The sequence below is a fragment of the Dermacentor silvarum genome, chromosome 1 (assembly GCF_013339745.2).
Source record: "Dermacentor silvarum isolate Dsil-2018 chromosome 1, BIME_Dsil_1.4, whole genome shotgun sequence".
In the NCBI taxonomy this organism is placed as follows: domain Eukaryota; kingdom Metazoa; phylum Arthropoda; class Arachnida; order Ixodida; family Ixodidae; genus Dermacentor; species Dermacentor silvarum.
The window spans coordinates 246260817-246279590 of NC_051154.1; the positions used below are offsets into that span (position 1 = coordinate 246260817).

The 18774-nt window shown below is 46.7% G+C and overlaps 1 non-coding gene and 1 pseudogene across 1 annotated transcript; one reads left to right on the plus strand and one right to left on the minus strand.

Moving 5' to 3' along the window:
* Positions 1–11154: 11154 nt before the first annotated feature.
* On the minus strand, positions 11155–11309 carry LOC119437979 (U1 spliceosomal RNA; annotated as a pseudogene).
* Positions 11310–16710: 5401 nt separating this feature from the next.
* On the plus strand, positions 16711–16782 carry Trnam-cau (transfer RNA methionine (anticodon CAU)). Its single transcript has one exon. It is a non-coding gene; the product is annotated as a tRNA-Met (tRNA).
* The last annotated feature ends 1992 nt before the right edge of the window (positions 16783–18774 follow it).

Genomic DNA, 18774 nt, shown 5'->3' on the forward strand with positions numbered 1-18774 from the left:
CGTCGGAAGTCATCTCACGATGAGAACAACGCTTCGTGCGTGCGGATTCCTCCAGTGCGAAGTACACATAACGGAGTTTCCTCGTTTCGTCACAGCCGTCATTTTAACGCCACTCTTACAAATTTTCGGTTAAGTGGAAGCTTTATCTCGGGTGCTCGTTTCTATATACATGTAAAAAGAGAATTCCTTTTTCTCCGCAACCACTGCACAAAATTTGACGAGATTTGTTGCATTTAAAGGTAAAACCTAAAATTTGGTGACTGTTTCTTTCGAATTTTTTATTTAGGTCGTCATTTTTTATTAAAAATTGGCAAAAACTGCAAATTTTCAGAAAACGATACTATCAAGTTCACAGCTCTCTAACTCAGCAATGAAAAATTAAAGCATAATTCTATGCATTTAATCTAATAGTACATCTATAGCGCACAAAATTGACATATTAGAAATAAATCTTAACAAATTTAGTAATATGTAAATACAGCTTTTGCAGAACCCTTGTACACAACGTAACGAATTCACTTAATATAAAAATTCACTTATCGCGTTTGCCCGCTTTGAATGATCTAATGGATGCCGTTTACAAAACCGTCATAGCTGTTCTTTATGCAGAGCTACTAATTTGTCAACTTAGTGTTTCTATTTTTTCGAACTTTCGAATTTTTGAAAATTCTTTAAAAGTTTCTGGCCCAAAATCGAATTTCCGCTTCCAACAGTTACTAAAATTTAACGTTATATCTCAAATGCAACAATTTCATCTGAAAAAAGCGTTTCTGCATTTTACATGTATATAGGGAACAATCCATAGCGACGCTAGGTCGAAATCCTGCAGCTCTATAGCGACATGACAGACTCTCGAAATCGTACCCAGACCCGGTTGTCGTCCTCGACCCACTCGTCGCCTCGTTTCAGTGCCGTCGTCGAGTACCACTGGCTTTCTCTCGAAAGCGCAGCTTCATCAGAGAGAGTCGAAAGAAAGATGACACCGTACAAGTTTGCAAGCGTCGTCAAAGCATGCTCTGTGGGACAGTGTCGAATTATCAGGAAAAGTTTAAAGGGCGAAGGCGGAGGGAAACGCTTGATTACCGGTCGGTGGCATTGCGTGTGCCAGATCTCCCTCCCTTGAATCTCTTCCTTCGTACCTAGCTGCCAGCCACAGATCGTTCAAGCGCCTCTCCCACCTGAGGACAAAACAGGCGGGGGACCGTATGGAAGTACACATTACGCGGAGCTTAACGAAGCTGCGCCGCGGTTCTCTCTGGAAGCCCGCCCTTTAATTTGCCGGGCGCTCAAACTTGCGAGGGTCGACACGCGCACGGGGTTAGCGCACGAGATGAAACACGCCGAGTTGATCAGCCTGCGGCGCTGGTCGGGGCAACGCGTATAGTACAGCTCGTCCGCAAGCTCCAGGAATTGTCTATATTCGGCGCTGTGAAGCCGAGCAGCCCCTAAGCTCTCCTCAGTATGTTTCTTGTCTTGCTACGTTGCGTGGGCTTTGTTCGTTCTTTCCGTCCCGACAAAAGGCTGCGAGGCTTCGCGGAATATATATATATATATATATATATATATATATATATATATATATATGTTCCGCATGTCAGGTCCCGTGTGTACACGGATCCTCACAGGTGTATTGCACCATTGTCTCTTCCTGCACGTGTACCCTCACGCCTTACAACAGGTCGTTAAGCCTTTTTGAAAGTTGAAGTGTTTCCTATACTATGTACAGAGAGGGATACCAACGCGATCAGAGCTGCTGCCAGACATTATATGAGGTTCACGTGTAGCTTTAAGCTCTAAACAGCTTTGTAAGCTGAAGTCGAGAGCACCAACGCTTAAATTTAATTTCTTGCTTTTGTGCCCGAGCGCCATAATGTGAATATCAGAGACTACATGGGTTCGATTGACTACATGGGGTCCAATGAAATGGGTACCTTGCTATGTTTAACTCCCACCAAAGGCTCTGCATGTGACCCCTTCCGCAGTACACTCCGTGCGAATGTGACGCCGCCGCCGCCGGGAAACGAACCCACGACCTCATTTTCAACAGCAGAACGCTATAGCCACTGAGCCACCACGCAGTGAATGGCCACACTGCAGAGCACAGGAGAGATACTGCAATACACTAGTACTCTCACCAAAGGGCCCAGTTCTCAACTCAAAATTCAAACGCCCGTACATCGTTTGACCAGGGCTGTGAGTTTCCATATTGCTTACTTGCGTGCTATTCATTCATTCATTCATTCATTTCAGTAAGTTATCTTCGATTATATAGCGTTCAGGTTGGGTCGTTGGTGCCTGTTGTAATTTCAGGTGAGATCGAGTGACTGTACATGAACCTTTCATGATTATTTGGAGTTGAGGTCAAGGTCTGTGAAATAAGTGCCCGCCTTTAGCAACTCTCATGTGGCTGGACGCGTTCAAGTATGAATGATGAAAACACAATGAGGGCGCACAAACATACACATAAACCACGCGCACACGTAGAAAAGAGAGAGTTTGCAACGTTTGGTTAGCGCATGTGTCGCACTGAAATGTTAAAGGAACCTTTGTAGCACACTACGCATATTTAGCGCTTCCAAAAGGCTGAAGGACGTTCCATAATTAAAAGAATGAGACGCGACGTGGCTTCAATGTATTGTTTAGGGTAGCCATTGAGGTTACAAAGTGCGCGCGTGGGAATGCAAGTAACATAGTCCAATCGATAGTAAATGCACTGCACGTGTTAGCAAATACATTGCATAGCTGTTAAATAACAGAATTTTAAGAACAACATATTCGCGTAGAAAACGTCAACATGAGTGCGAATTTGAATGCACGGATGCTCGTACCCTATGTTCGCAATGTGGCATGTGGAAGCGTCCGCATCAAGGACAGTCCCTCGCGATGCGCTGGCATATGGTGCCCCTGTGCTACACTGACCGAACAACCGATATACAGCACGATATTGTCTCAACCTGCACTGCATTGCGTTTTGGCGGCTAATAACGCTAACTTCAGGCCGTGCGCTCCTGGCTTCGAGATTGCAGCAGAGCGGCACGTCAGCAAAGTGAAATTTTACCCACGAATTCTCTCATTTAGCTACGAAGACTAGATATGTTAAAGAAACTAATTTTGTCGCCAATCAAACGCGGTTCCCGCGGCACTAGTGGCAGCAGAGAGTTTCGCTTTCGCAAGAGTAGCCGCAACACTTGGCCCGTACATCGTAATGGGAGACCGTAACGCGAGCGTGTGCAGACAACCGCACATTGTGGCTCCCTGTATCTGCTATAATATTGGACCTCCAGAAACGTCACAGTGCATTAAGGGGACAAAGCTAAAGTATGCGTGTGCCAAAATATGCTAGCCGGTATCGTCATTCGAAACACTGCGAAAATATTGATTTATTAATTGACTTCCGGGGTTTAACGTTCCAAAGCAACGCTGGGTCTATGAAAGACGCAGTAGTAGAGGATACCGTATTAATTTTGGACACCTGGGGGTCCTTTTAACTTGCACCCGAATCTAAGCACGCGAGCATTTTTGCAGTTGACTACCGTGGAAATGCGGCCGCCTCGACGGGGAATCGCACCCTCGACCTCGTGCTCAGCAGCAGAAGGCCTTGGCTACTGCACACCACTATGGTGGGTGAATGAAAATATTGAAGCAATAAACAAATCAATCAATGTTTTAGTACGCAAGAACTGCCGTGAGGCCTTCGCACTTGCTCACTATATGAAGCGTTCAACAACAACAACAACAACAATAATAATAATAATAATAATAATAATAATAGTCACGATAGTGGTGGTATTACCTACAGTCAGCTTTGCCTGACATGGCCTGACAGGAAAACAGGTTTTGTTGTCGGCGAAAAAAACCATTAGCGACAATTTGCCTTATAATAAAGTTGCCATGCTTTAAAGGTAAAAAAAGAGGAAACATAAACTAAAAAGGAAGTAATAGCACCCTGAGCGTCGACAGCGTCGTTGTGCTTTAGGCGACTACTACTCGAGTGCGAGTCGCATTCAGCGACAGCGGACGTAATAAATCACGGCAGGACATTCGCACTCATTTGCACACAGCGAGAGTGACCAGTGTGCTCGAATGTGAGCCACCAGCTGCAGGCGCAAAGTGAGCGCATCTTCTATACAAGGCTACTGTTATGGACCCTTCCGTACTCCCCCCCCCCCCCCCGGCCCCCCTGCTTTTCGCATAAAAGACAACTTCGCGTGAAGAGAGCTGGGACAGCGAAACGCAAAGTGCCCAGCTTTAACGACAGGATGCGGGCATTATGCAAATAGCTCCCCCAATCTGGCCGCCCAACACTTATTTACTCTAAACAGCGCTTTTGTATTATTACTTTTATTAATGTCGAGCTCTCGTCAGACAAGGGGACGCATGTAAGCCTAATCAATGTCTCCGAGTCGTACTCTATGCTAATCACCGGTGCGGGAAAAGATTTCCATGCAACCATTGAACGATCTTATCAGAGTGACAGTTCCGCGCCGGCTGCAGCTTGCGCGCCAATACATTCGCCAAGAATTGGCGAGAAACCAGAGAAAAGAACATTCGCTCACTGAGCGGTATTTGACCTAATTCGAAAAGAAAGCAAAAATGGCAGTAAATGAAAAGGGGGGGAGGGTGGGACATCAACGCACTTTGTACTATAGTGATGCTGAGATTGATTGTGTTGTGCGGATGATACGGGTGCAAAAACATGCTCGCACTTTTGGCACGCGCAATATTTGTCTTTGCCGTACTGCGCCCGTTTACGTATTACGCAAGGTACCTTGCTTTGTCGTATTGCTGAGCCGCACGGTTTACATTGCCTAACCGCAGAAAGAGAGAGAGAGTGAGTGCGAAAAAGAAGACTGAGGTTTATTCACAATATAAGGGCACTTGGTTCCGCTAAGGATGAAAGAAAGAATGAAAAAAAAAGTAAATAAATATTTCACCTTCTTGCAGTACATGGTATAAGTGTTTATTCAGTCGGCACCCCAGCTCTTTGTTTAATTGTCTCAAGCGGCCCTGTATTGTTTTGTCATATTTACTTAATTTGCGAGACTACGCCGGGATTCCGGGTCTGTGCTCATACATGGAGGACAGTGCGATCGTCAAGTCGCACTAAGGTCCCGTGATCTTCTTAATGCTGACCAGCAGATGGAAGCTTGGTCTAGTTGGTGAGACATTCATAAGAATATGGTACAACAGCGTGAAGGACCTGAACGAAAGGAAAACTTAAGACACACACTAGCGTTGTGCGTGTCTAACATTTTACTCTCGCGTCCACGTCTTTGGCGGTGCTGTACCATTCCTGGGATTTAGGGTGTTACTGCCGTTCCTGATTCGCGACAGCGTCCGGGTAGAAAATGTTCCGCAAACTATATTCGAAGACGAATGATGGCACGCAGAACAAAGCATGATGCAGCTTAGCCCAAACAAACCGGGTAGAAAAAGTTCCGCTAACTATATTCGAAGACGAATGATGGCACGCAGAACAAAACGTCACAGAGCCCAACGCATATACAAACCCGTTAGAAAAAGTTCCGCTAACTACATTCGAAGACGATCGAATGACGGCACGAAGGACAAAACGTGACGTAACCTAGCATTAACAAAGTGGTTATCTTTCGGGACGGTGGTCAGGCGAGATGTACAAATAGCAAATTAAAACCTCCACCTTACCTTCTCAATGTAAATTCTTACGGTTTAAAGTTTAAAATAAGTTTTAGGGTGATGGCTGTAGGAGCAAGACAGAGTATACGATACCACAACAGACTGTACTATTAGCTAGTGCAGACAATTGCATTCATTCATTGTGCAAAAGTGCGAGTAAATTTAGTCGTATCGTGGGCGGTACGGATTATAATATGAAGTTCAATATAAATCAGAGGCAAATCATTTTTTTCAGAATCCCTCTAATCCTTGCAAGGTAAATATGCCTGGCATAAATTTTTATATTAGATGCGCTTCCTATTACAGACAGCAACATGTTGCGCGATCATACAGCTTGTTCGGAAATCCCGTATACATTTGATCTTCGGCAGCGATGTAGTCAATAAAGTTTTAGACCCGTCTCTTGTAATTGTTATTTTTATTCAACGTTCCTCTTGCCCTTCGTAGTTATAGCTCACACGAAGCCATGCCCCGCTGTCTTCGGAACGGGCCCTTGGCTCACCGGCACCGTACATGAAAATTTGAAATGATGGTAAGAAAAGGAAATGCTGCTCCTGAATTCAATATTCCAGGACAAAATTTTTGACGAAAAAAATGCGGAACTGCAAGATTCGTTCTAACTATCGAATCATGCAGTTCCCTAGTTTCTGTCCACACGGAAGATAAGATAGCTGCATAATCTATACTATATTGTTCGCGCAGGTCCAGTAACTTTTAACATAATTCTGGAGCGGCTTAAAGTTTTGGCGCTGGTATACCATGTACGAAGTTATAAGCATTGGGTCCAAAATGGTCACAAATATTGGGCCGCCTTCCCTAAGTAATTATTCCGCCATACGGTAGTTTTTTTTCTAAGAACATGCACCAGCCAGCTGTAGCGACAGTGACCATACATTTTGTACGAAAAGACCCGCTCATGACTAACAGTTCATACGAACCAAAATTTTTGTTAATTGCATTCGTGCACATTAATTGCAACAGTCTCGTGCGGGTACGCGTCGCATGCGTGCAAAACTTATTGCACACTTTTTCGACGCCACTTTTTTTTCCCTTAGAATTAGCATAAGCAGTAAACCCAACCTTAAATAACTAGTTCGTTCGCTTGTGCAAACTTTTTTTTCTGTCTCTCTCTCTCTCTCGTGCGTCCTCTATGCAGGAAATGCCCCTTATTTTATTCACGGACCGCCCAAAAGGCCATGAGACTCCAAACTCAGTGCATCACGTTTCAAACAACAAAATATTTCCTGAATTTTAGCGGAGGCATGCCGTTATTTATGGAGGAATCGAGAAAAATCGCATCTATAGTAGAGAAGCTCACCATGCTACAGATCTGTTTACGCGTTTCCCTTAAGATGTAATCCCTGAAGGCACGCAGCAAAAGTGCAACCGTCGGGACATTACTTCTTTCTGAACGCCAGATCTGGAGTGAGGATTCTCTGTGCAGTGATGCAAGTTTCCTGGAATAATGCGGTAAAGACAAAACGAAGAAGGAAAAAATAAAAGCGAGCCGCTGCGCTCTATATAGGAGGGACTCCGGTGCATTGTTCATAGCTTCATTAGCTATTCGTCCTTTTTTGGGCGGCGGCGGCTAATTTATTAGCCTGGTTAGCGTTATCTTTACGTACACGAAGATGGCGGCTGGCTCACCACGGCGCCACGCGGCTGGAAACCGGTGCCGAGACCGTAGACACGGAGCCTGATTCCCTTTTCAGCCGACACATGGTGAGGCTTAATCAGGTTAAGTGCCAACGCTCCCGCGGCTGCGCTTCGCTCGGAGAACACACACCAGGCGCGAGACTGCACACAGAGCACAGCGTCTGTTAACGGCGGCAGCATGTGCGTCCACGTGCAAAACGTTTATTAGAGCTCACGTGTCATCAGCTACACGCGAGGTGCGGCAGACGCGCACTCCCGCGCCATTACGTGTCGAGCCCACGCGGTGGACATTGCGAACCCGTGGACAACTGCCAAAAACCACCGCAGATGGTTGAACGCGTGTCAGCGGTCGACTGTGACGTCATAGGGAGGTGGACGCGCTGACCTGGAAGTGACGCGGTCGTTCACCACAGCTGCTTCACGCACTATATACGCGGGTCAGTGGCGATTTTACTGGCCAACGCCCGCTGCTGTTGCTGCGGCTTTTTTTTTTCTGAAGCGAACCAGCGAGGCCGCAGTCGGGTGAGAATGGACGTTAAAGTACGCAAAGAGATGGTATTTTTCGAACCCGTGAAGAAATTTAAGGCGCACGTATGTGTGAAGTCGCTGGGGCTGGGAATGACTGAGCTAAAATAAAGCGGCGTAGGAGGCAAGAAAAAAAACTTGGAGGACACTTAAGCTTTGCCATTAAGAGTGGAACGCGATAGCGTTATTATTCGCTCGCCATGCTCTTGATTCACATAATAATGTAATTCTCGTGACGCAACATTCGTTTATCTGTCCACAGTACGACTCTCTTATCATTGTTTTGGCACGTGATGTTCACATCTCTTGTCTTCCTAAATCGCATTTTTATGCGATACAACCGCATCCGATTGTTGAAGTACAATGAACTATCACAATCGCGTTTAATTTCCCATAATTACCTCATTGATCCGAATCCATCACATGTGTCTCAAGTGCGAACGCGCGCTCCGGCGCTTTATGCCCTAGCGCTCACGTCATCGCTCCTCCTAAACGCCTTCGCGAACAATGAAAGCTGTCCGCCCTGTCTCAATGTCACGCGCGCACAGGCGTTCCTTCCCTCACGCGCAGTTGAGATGTCCGCCGAGGAGAGAGACGGTTGCTTCGCATTTGCTTTCCTCGAAACGGTGGCGGCGAACGCTGTGCATTATTTTCACGCTTCTGTTATTGCTTCGCACTTTTCATATTTGAGTCCGAGAAGATTTAACAAAAAAGGCATGCGCTGTCGGTGTTTTCTTTCATGAAAGAATTTTGTGGGCTGTCATTCTCAAAATTCCGAGGAATAACTTTGTCATGAAAGTAAAACAAGGTTTGAGCAACTTTAGTGATTGAATAACTTTAGTACCGTGTAGCACATATACGGGAATTTTCGCTCACTCGACGCCAAGCCGGCCACCGCGCCGACCGCGCATTTTATGCTACACGGGACCCTTAACGCTGTCGCGTTAAAAACGCCACAAGCCATCTCAGCACTAAATTCTTTTTACGCGATAGCGTTAATCCGCGTCACAGAAAATCCTGTGCCGGCTTCCGGAGCCGGCGGCATTGTTCGTCAGAAAAAAAATGTCACAGTTTCGCCCTAAGGGCGAAGCAATGAATGCGATAGCAACACAGCAATGTCATACGAAGTAAGGTGAGCGGCTTTGGTAGCAATATGAATTGTAGGAAACATGACCTGATTCAGTAAGCAGGTGTGCTGCGGCGTAAGTAGACCGACATGAAGAGAGACTCGATGACCACGAGAAGGCGCGTGTGAAACGGTGGTGTTGATGAGAAGCGCTTCCCGTGGGCAGCGCGTGTGAAGGGACACACCTGTAGCGCTGCACTGCCGACCCGGGCAGCATTGCATGCGTAGCGTGCGTTGGAAAATGTGGCCCGACTATTACTAACTGATTGAACAAGCGTGGTGTGAGCGCGCACAAACAAGCATGAATAGATCACACTGAATGACTGCAGACAGCGACTGTCAAAACGCTGGCAGCAAGCGCATATACGCCGCAGCGGGCGAAGGTACGTGCGGTCTATCGCTTCAACGGAAACTGAGCGGCGAATGCACGGCGCATAAAGGTCAGAGCCGTGTGGAGATAAGCGACGGTGCGAGCGAGCGACGAGCGCGGTTGTTGGCGGAGTAGAAGTGCGCCCCCCCCCCCCCCCCCCGCTCCCTCCGGCGCTGGCTTCCCGCTTCCTTGCTTGCGCGCGGGAGATTGAGTGCGTTCGCTCTCCATGATAGCGCGCGTCCCCGCACGCTTCCGCTCGGGCATACGGCGCGCGGCGAAGATTTTATCTATAGGGAACCTCACGGCGACGGCAGAAATCCGGTTGAAGTGTCCATATAATTGCTATCGCAATAAAAACTTATGACTAGCTCGGAAAACGTCCATCAGCAGTGGGTGCCGATCGCGGAAAGGTCACGGTTACTTTTTAATTTTTGGCGACATGTAGTCGGGACAGCCGGTATATCTTGTCGTCTAACGCATCAACAAGCGATGACTACACTTTCCGCTACAACCAGAAGTGAACACAACACTGGCAAATGACGATTTGCTCAGAGCGAGAACCGGAGAGTGCTGTCCCATATGCTGCAACAAAGACAACTTTAACTGACACGACGACCACGTCTTTTTTTTTGCGGAGTCATCATCACTCTAAAACCGCAACTTAGTGAATTTTGCGAGTAATCGATTATGTTGTTGTTTTTTTTCAAGTCACCCTTCTAGATTCATGAGACTCAAACCGTGACTCCGAACCTTTTTTTTTGTTGTTGTTGTTGAGTCACTCTCACTGGGATCGTCCTAAATCTCGCACATAACTTTTTGCAAGCCACTCCCCCACTCCATAACCCCTTGATTCACCCTATCACTGCTCGGTTCACCTTCATTCACTCTATCACCTCGGTATTACTTCCATCATTCTTGATCCTATCGCGACTTGATTCATCTTAACTCACTCTTATTTACTCTTCATAATCTTAGCACATTCTACTCATCATTACCTTTCGTTTGGCACCTATCACCCAACTAAACCCCTTTAGTTCATCAATTCGTGCTTAATTAACCTCTATTTACACCCATTATTACTTGACTTCAATCGTGGTTTTGTGCGCATTAGCGCCTCTTACGTAAGAGAAATTTTGTGTTAACGACGCGGGTATGATACGGAGACCTCAGCTATTTAAAGGTTTCGCCGTACTATATGGATGCGTCGAGAGGCGATTCGGTGCTCTTGGAGCTGCGAGATGTCACCGCGCCGTTTAGCACACCGACCTCCTTCTCACGCCGAGTTAAGGCGACAGCGCCGGGGAAAACGCCACCATTCATCTTTCTATTTCTCTGTGGGCAGGGCTGGCGCGAACGCTCAAGCCCCACTACCAAAAAAGTTGTAGTGGCTTAGCTCGGCTATGCCAGGATATACGTAGCGTTATCAAAGGTTCAGCTGATTATTCTTAGCTTTCCTGGTTTTCTCCTACGTTCAACCGCTAATTGCCAGGCAACTACTTCGGGATCCGATGAGTCAAGCTTCTCCGTTCTTCTGCGCTGTTGAGCAGCATTTGCGCTCTCCTTCTCCGTGGCTATACCACACTGGCAAACGCCAGTCAGAAGCGCAGCGGCTCCAGCGCAGTGTCAGACGGCGACTCCACAGCGAGCGCGCGCCGGCGCCAGTGCGTCTACCACGGCTACGACGCCACTCCTCTGGAATGCGCAGACCGGCGGCGGCGGCGGAGTGCGCGAGAGGTGCCGGCTCCGGTGCGCAAGCCGTGTGACATCACTGATCCTTGCGCATGCGCAGCACGGCTCTTGATGTGCCACGCGAAACGGGCTTGGCTAGGCCAGTGTAGCTAACCCTACAAAATTATGTGCCCCAGCCACCCCATTATAGAGAAGTGGCGCGCTTCAACCAACCGCAGTGCAATGGCAGGTCTCCTGCACGGGGCTGCGGCCTTAATGATCACCGCAAGCCTAGCACCAGGTAAGTATGCAACTTCCGGCGTCGGGAAGTCAAGCCATACCAAGAACACCACCATGTTTAACAACCGAACAGCTCAGTTGCAGAATAACTCAGAAGTATCGAAGCACATTAAATGTACTTTCGTGGCCACCATCTGACAAAAGGCCGTCGCCTTCACAATTCTGTTAACTAAGTTTGTAATTTTTTTTATAAAATGAACGTACAAAATGCAAAGACAGCCATGTATAACAGAAAACGGCGGTATTGGTAGAAACCATGTGCAGCGCAAAGTACGACAAACAATGAGCGCCGGACAGTTTGTCAGGTGGCGCCACCTCGCGGAATCGCCGAATAGTCTGGGGTGAAAAGCGCACGGCCGGAAGGTGGTCTCACCGCTGTGCGCGGCGTGTTTTGTTTGTCGTTTCCGTTGTGTTGCTCGCGAAAATGTCGCGTTCTACGAAGTCCAGGCGAACGTGTTGTGTTGTAGGTTGTACGAACACTTCTGCAAACACGGCAAACGCTCCCGAAGCAGTGCATTTTTACAGATTCCCAGCGTGTGCCCACTTTGGTGAGCGCCGTCAAACGTGGATCCGCTTGGTCCGTAGGCAGAGGTAAGTGCATTTGTCAGCACGTACTACATACGCGTTGAGCTTTACAGGTTGGATTGTTTAGCGAGAATTAGCGTTCGTCTCGCAGATAGTGCGTTAAAGTTTCGACTGCTTCCCGCTTTTCAAGATCGACGGCGCTGGGGACTGGGAGCCCGGTGCACACACACGTATTTGTAGCCGCCACTTCGTCGGTAATCGGAAGTCTGACGAGTCGTCCAGCCCGAGCTACAATCGAAGAATTTTTCCAGCTGTGTATAAGAAACGAAGCCTCCCAGCTGATTGCCTTGGTCGTTACAATCGGTGAGTTCCTCGCAGAGAAACTGCAGCGATATTGCCACGCGTTAACCTTTTGCCGCTGACCGTTTTTCGCCGGCTAATCAAAAGTTGGCGGTCGATCGGCAGAAGTTTCTCGAATGTTCTCGCCGATCTGGCGTAATAGTGCCAACCTTTTCGAATAGTAGTGTACATTCTGGAACGTACGCGGGCACCAAGAATTGTGCTGAAATGTATGATGACGCACTTGCCGAGATGTCGACGACCGATGAATGCATTTGCCGCTATTATGCTTTGAGTGTTACTTGTTTTTCAGGGTGAACACTCGCTTAATGAAAAGTTAATCTCACGACTCGATGTAATGCTATTGTGTGTTTCTTCACCGTTACTACAACGTGAGAATGTATGTTTTAAGCTGCATGGTACGTCACTTGTGCAATTGTACCGGATAGCAAACCTAGTAGTGATTCGACGTTTACTGGGTCAATTATTTGCATGTGGTACATACAGACGCTGATAAGAAGCTGAATATTGTGCAGGCATGAATATTGAAAGCTTGAAAGCCTTGCTAGTGGCGTTCGCTACACGTTTCTTAGTGCGTATTCCCGTGCTTTTCTGAGTTTGCTTCACTGCAATACAGATCTCTGTTGTGCAGAATTTTAGTAAGGCACACCCTCTGTAATGGACTGTGCAAAATACAGCTTGCGCACGCACGAATTAGGTGTTGATGGGAATTTTTCTTAGGCTGTGCTTCCTGAAGTTATCTGTGACATTTATAGGTTGAAGAAAAGACGGACAAATCCGCCAGGGCCCTCTTCGACTACCCATTGCTGCGCCATCCGTGGGCAAGCCTACGGATGAGGAAATTTTTTGTAAAACCGTTAGCGTCCAGTAAGCCGCAATTCATTGTTTTTTTTTCAGCTGTTGCGCAATGCAGACAGCCGCGGCCATGCTGAAGGAGCCCAGGAATTTTTGAAGATCACACGTGCTGCATATGCAGCTATGTAAAGTATTAAATGAATTACGCTTGCATGCTCTGGATTTATATGAATGACGGGAGAATGCCCCTGGTCTTTCCCACCATCTCTTCCTTTGCTGGTGTGCTTATATGCCCACAAGGTGTGTACTGGCTGTGTGGATTTTAGATATTAGTGAAATGCTTCACTAACAGTGACCTCGCATATTCTTCTTCAGATTGGCACGATCACAACCAGCTCTGAAGAATCGTTCGCTGGCCCTCACATTTTCCTCAGTGTTACAGACGGTACCAGTGCATCTGTCCAAATTTCGTGTAGATTTTTCTCGGAGCACACCGTTCAAACAGAAACTGCAATAACTAGTTGCACTGCAGCAGGTTCAGACGACAAGACCATTTATTTCTCGGGCTTTAAATCAGTGCAGACCAGCGAGCCTGCCATGCTAAGACTGTGTGCAGTGACTCTTCCTGTCTTTTCATTGTTTTTGAGTATGCTTCCAGAGACAAGAACTGTATATGAGTCTATAAAACGTCGTCAAGCGTACATGAACGTATAACTGTGGGGAGTTATTGACCCTTTTCGCGGCGATCCCGTGGGCGCTGCCATGTGTGATCACGTGGTGACGCGTCCATTGCTTGCCTCAACTGCCTCCGTTGCCTCCTTGTTTACAATGGAAGTGTTTGACGCCGGCGCGGCTTAGAAAACATCTGTTTGTTTGTTTAGAGAAAAAAAAACAGTTTGTTTTAGCAGATGAGTTTGTCTCAGCAGTTTGTTTTAGAGAAACGAGATGGTGCTCACGGCAGCGCGCCATGCCTCTCCTCAGCGACCGCGCACGAATACGAAACCATTATTGCTTCTACCTTGCTTCTGTGCGATCAGCTGTCGGAAATGCAAGTGTGTTTTTGCCAACACACTGTGCTCCAATAATGCTTGAGTGAATCATGTGGATTGAAGACGTGTGCAGTAGTTGGCTGGAAAAAAAGTGACTGCCATGTTAAGAAATAGAATGAATCTGTGTGGCCAAGTTCGCGGACCGCTGCTGCAACTGTCCGAACGTGTTACCGGCACTTCGTGATGTACGGCTTTCCTCGAGGATACAGAAATTTGCTCATCCGCCAGCCTTGTATCGCTAACCTTCAAAAAAAGGGCTTCATCCCCAGAACGTCGGCAAGAGTGAGTGCCACTCGTCAAACAATGACAAAGAGAGTAGCGCCGCTTCCTGTCATAGTAAGTTTCGCGCACGTTATCTATACACATCTGTCCCAAATATCAGGAAAGCTAACGCCCACTCTATCGCCGACGTATCAAGAATAAGTGAATGGGCGCACATTTGAAAATATGCGCACTGTATACGGACAAGTAATGACGGACTACACCGATGGCGCACGAATGGTCGAAGCTGAATGTTTCCTGATGGTCCACATTGCAAGAGTAAGCGAGTTACTAGCTGTAATATATATTTGCTACAAGGTATTACAATGTACAAAATAGCTACATTTCAAGCTTTCTGCGCAGCAAGAACAAATCTATCAGTACTGAGCACACCCGCGAGAGATTAGGCAGAAAATAATCAGATAGTGGCCGCACCGAGGAACTTCACTGAGTCAGAAATTGACAAGCCACTGCTTCAAAATATTTGCCAAATAAAGAACAAAGAGCAAAACACACTAATCCTGACTGAATTCATAATCGGAAAGCTTGGATAGCTTGGAATACATATTTAGCCCCGCTTGTAGAACAAGCACCATATACGCTGTTTTCACCGTTTGGACATAGCTTAATCAGATCCGAAAGCGTTTTTGCATGTTCTCTGAAGCTGTGATCAAAGCTTCGTGCCGTCCACCTATTCACCGTCTACGATATCTCCGAAAACCGAGGTTTTCTAAGCCGCGCCGGCGTCATACACTTCCATTGTAAACAAGGAGGCAACGGAGGCAGTTCAGGCAAGCAATGTACGCGTCACCACGTGATGAAACATGGCAGCGCCCACGGGATCGCCGTGAAAAGGGTCAATAGATTTGTATATGAAAAGAAGCAAGGGAGTGTGTGTGTGGGGAGGGGGAGGGGTTAACTCGCTCGCTATTTGGCGAGCGAGGTAAACCAATGTTACTAACCCTGCGAACGTTTATTGAACATCCTTCAATTTTCAACTTCAGCGGTGTTGCGCGGCGCCGCCACAAGTTGCGGCGCCGTAGTCGCCGCAGGCTCCAGCCAGTTTCAAGCGTGCGCAAACAAGTGCGGGAGTGCGTTGTGTCGTCTGTAGTTTTGCAGTCCACAGACAAAATGCGGTACGCGTTATGCTGTTTTCGATCGAGCGTGGATTTTTGGATGTCCGCAATGCCGGCGTGTTGTGTACCCGGCTGCACAAGCGGTTATAGGACAAACAAATCACCGAGGCACTTCTGGGCTCTGTGTGATCCGGCTATCCGCGCTGAGTGAGTTCGCGCCATTCTCCATCTGGAAAAAATCAGACAAATCGCGAGTGTGTGATGTGCATTTTCACACCGAGGACATCTTAAGACCCACATTGTCAGCGGTCAATAAGTCGAAATCGCCAAGAGTAGTGGAGTCTTGTGGAAGGGAGTGTGCCCAAAGATTTCTTCAACCTACAGTCGTATATGGGATTACTTCGCGCGTACGACGCGTAACGATAAACCGCATGAAGCATCTACTTTCGGTCGAATACTGAAGATCGAAAAGGAAACTGTCTGAGCATTTTTTTGTCTTTTTTGTATAGAGGGCCGATAAAGCAAAGCGCTGAGGAAAAAGCCACCAAAAGAAGTAGCATGCTGCAACATGTACTTTTACACTGTACAGACTTGTTGCCTTCTTTATATATATATATATATATATATATATATATATATATATATATATGAACGAGAAGCAAGGGAATCGAGGGGCCCGCTTTTTCTTTATTATATCATAAGAAGCCAACAAACAATGACACCAAGGACAACATAGGAGAAATTACTTGTACTTACTAATTGAATTAAAGAAATGATAAATCAATGGGAAAATGAAACCGGGTGAAAAAACAACTGTCCGCAGGTGGGGAACGAACCCACGTCTTCGCATTACGTGTGTGATGCTCTCACCATTGGGCTACCGCGGAGCCGTTTTCCCATCCACTTCCTGTGGTATTTATGTTTGACAACTAGAACTAACCCTGGGAATGTTAGCCAGCGCCACCACTCACAAACCTAGGGGCGGATGTGGAACATCCTTTCTGCCGAAGGCGTCCCGAGTACGTGATCTTTTTTTGGGTGATGGCAACTGGTCAATAAACCCACATATGTTACCTGAAGGCATCAATGTTGTCGGATTCGAGACCTCGTTATGTAATGAACGAGAAGAATGGGAAATGGGGCCCCTCGGTTCCCTTTTTTCTCGTAACCAGTTCATTGACCAGTTGCCATCAACCCAAAAAAGATCACGTACTCGTGACGCCTTCGGCGGAAAGGATGTTTCACATCCGCCCCTAGGTTTGTGAGTGGTGGCGCTGCCTAACACTCCCAGGGTTAGTTCTAGTTGTAAAACATAAATACCCAGAAAGTGGATGGGAAAACGGCTCCGCGGTAGCTCAATGGTCAGAGCATCGCACGCATATTGCGAAGACGTGGGTTCGTTCCCCACCTGCGGAAAGTTGTTCTTTCATCCGTTTTCATTTTCCTATAATTTATCATTTCTTTTTTTCAATTATTAAGTGCAAGTAACTTCCCCTATGTTGTCCTTGGTGTCAATGTTTGTTGGCTTCTTATGATATGATTAATAAAAATCGGGCCCCTCGGTTCCCTTTCTTCTCGTTCATGACATAACGAGGGCTCGAATCAGGCAACATTGATGCCTTGAGGTAGCATGTGTGGGTTTATTGACCAGTTGCCATCAACCCAAAAAAGATCACGTACTCGTGACGCCTTCGGCGGAAAGGATGTTTCACATCCGCCCCTAGGTTTGTGAGTGGTGGCGCTGGCTAACACTCCCAGGGTTAGTTCTAGTTGTAAAACATAAATGCCCCAGAAAGTGGATGGAAAAACGGCTCCGCGGTAGCTCAATGGTGAGGGCATCGCACGCGTAATGCGAAGACGTGGGTTCGTTCCCCACCTGCGGACAGTTGTTTTTTCATCCGTTTTCATTTTCCATTAATTTATCATTTCTTTAATTCAATTAGTAAGTACAAGTAATTTCCCCTATGTTGTCCTTGGTGTCATTTGTTGGTTTCTTATGATATATATATATATATATATATATGTATATATATATGTATATATATAGTTGCGCACAGATGGTGGCACAGCCAACTGGCACTCATTATACCTCAAGCTGTTCACTTCATCCTCTTGGCGCAGCCGTACTGACCCACAAGCATGATTTATTCAATAACTTGTCCTTACGTAACTTGACTTCTCCATTGTGTAACGCAGAACGATAAACGTCTGTTTTAAATGTAACTCGCGCAGGACTGATAATCTATGGAAAGCTTTCTCGAACTCCATATGGCTTGTACATATCAAAGAATAATTGGTGGCCGGGTGCATGAATTCTTGATTATTAATGTACGCAGGATAAGGTTAACGGAGGATAACGCAACATTATAGATTAGGAACTCAGTTTATCATAGCACACATTACTGATCATTGTCATTATTTTAATATGTATATCTGACGCAATTTACAGCGAGTGACTTTTCAGCCTGCTTGCAGCCGCGTTACATCTGCCATTTGCAATTCATTTCTTCAGTTGAAAGACGCCATGCATGTTGTGACGTGTAGTCAATAAATTGTCAATGGTCATACCTGGCCATCCCACCAATAAAAAGTACACGTCAATCAATGAATCAATCTATTAGAAACTCAGTTTCATGTATCTGTTATAAAGCTCAGGAAAGGTAAAAACACAACAAGGAAGCAAAGCACCACGTGAGAGCAGATTATGGCACACGATAAAGCTTCTAGTAGCTTATATGATGTCTCTTCTACCTTAATCCCGTTTTCACCTTTCGCTGGAAAATGTAGCCTTGTCCGCGCATAGGACTTTAGTAGTCTGTTACATCTGTCCTATGTTTGCTGCAACCAACTGTTCCGAGCCTATTTCTTATCATAATTCCGATCGCTTCTGTTTTAACGGTGCATCTAAGTTCTTCTAAACAGACTGACTCGACGGCAGACGCGCGGATAAAACATGAGACTCTGCGTCGGAACAGCCAACTACTGAGGTGCCACCAGAAAGCAGGCATCTAAGACTGGCACCACCTGTCGTCGTCATGAGAGAGAGAAAGCGAAGAGAGGAAAGGCAGGGAGAAATGAATTAACGCTACACTCAGCACATGACCTCATAGTGTGCGCGCGCTCTCGAGTTTTGCTCCGGCCGTGCCATTGGCCACGCTGCCCAGCAAGAAAATGTAATGCGGCGCACGCGCCCGGCCATCCATGGATGGCCCTGTTAGCCGAGGGCCAACAGCGCTTGGTTTCCAATTTCTCATTAGAAATTAGAATGGAAAATCTGCACAAAGGGTTCATAATGCTGCGCTATTTGAGGCTCGAACCTGTTGCCTCAGGACCAAAACATACCGGAGCAAATATTCGGAATTCAATGAGGCATGCGTATGCTGCAGCAAAGATCCGGAGACCACTCGG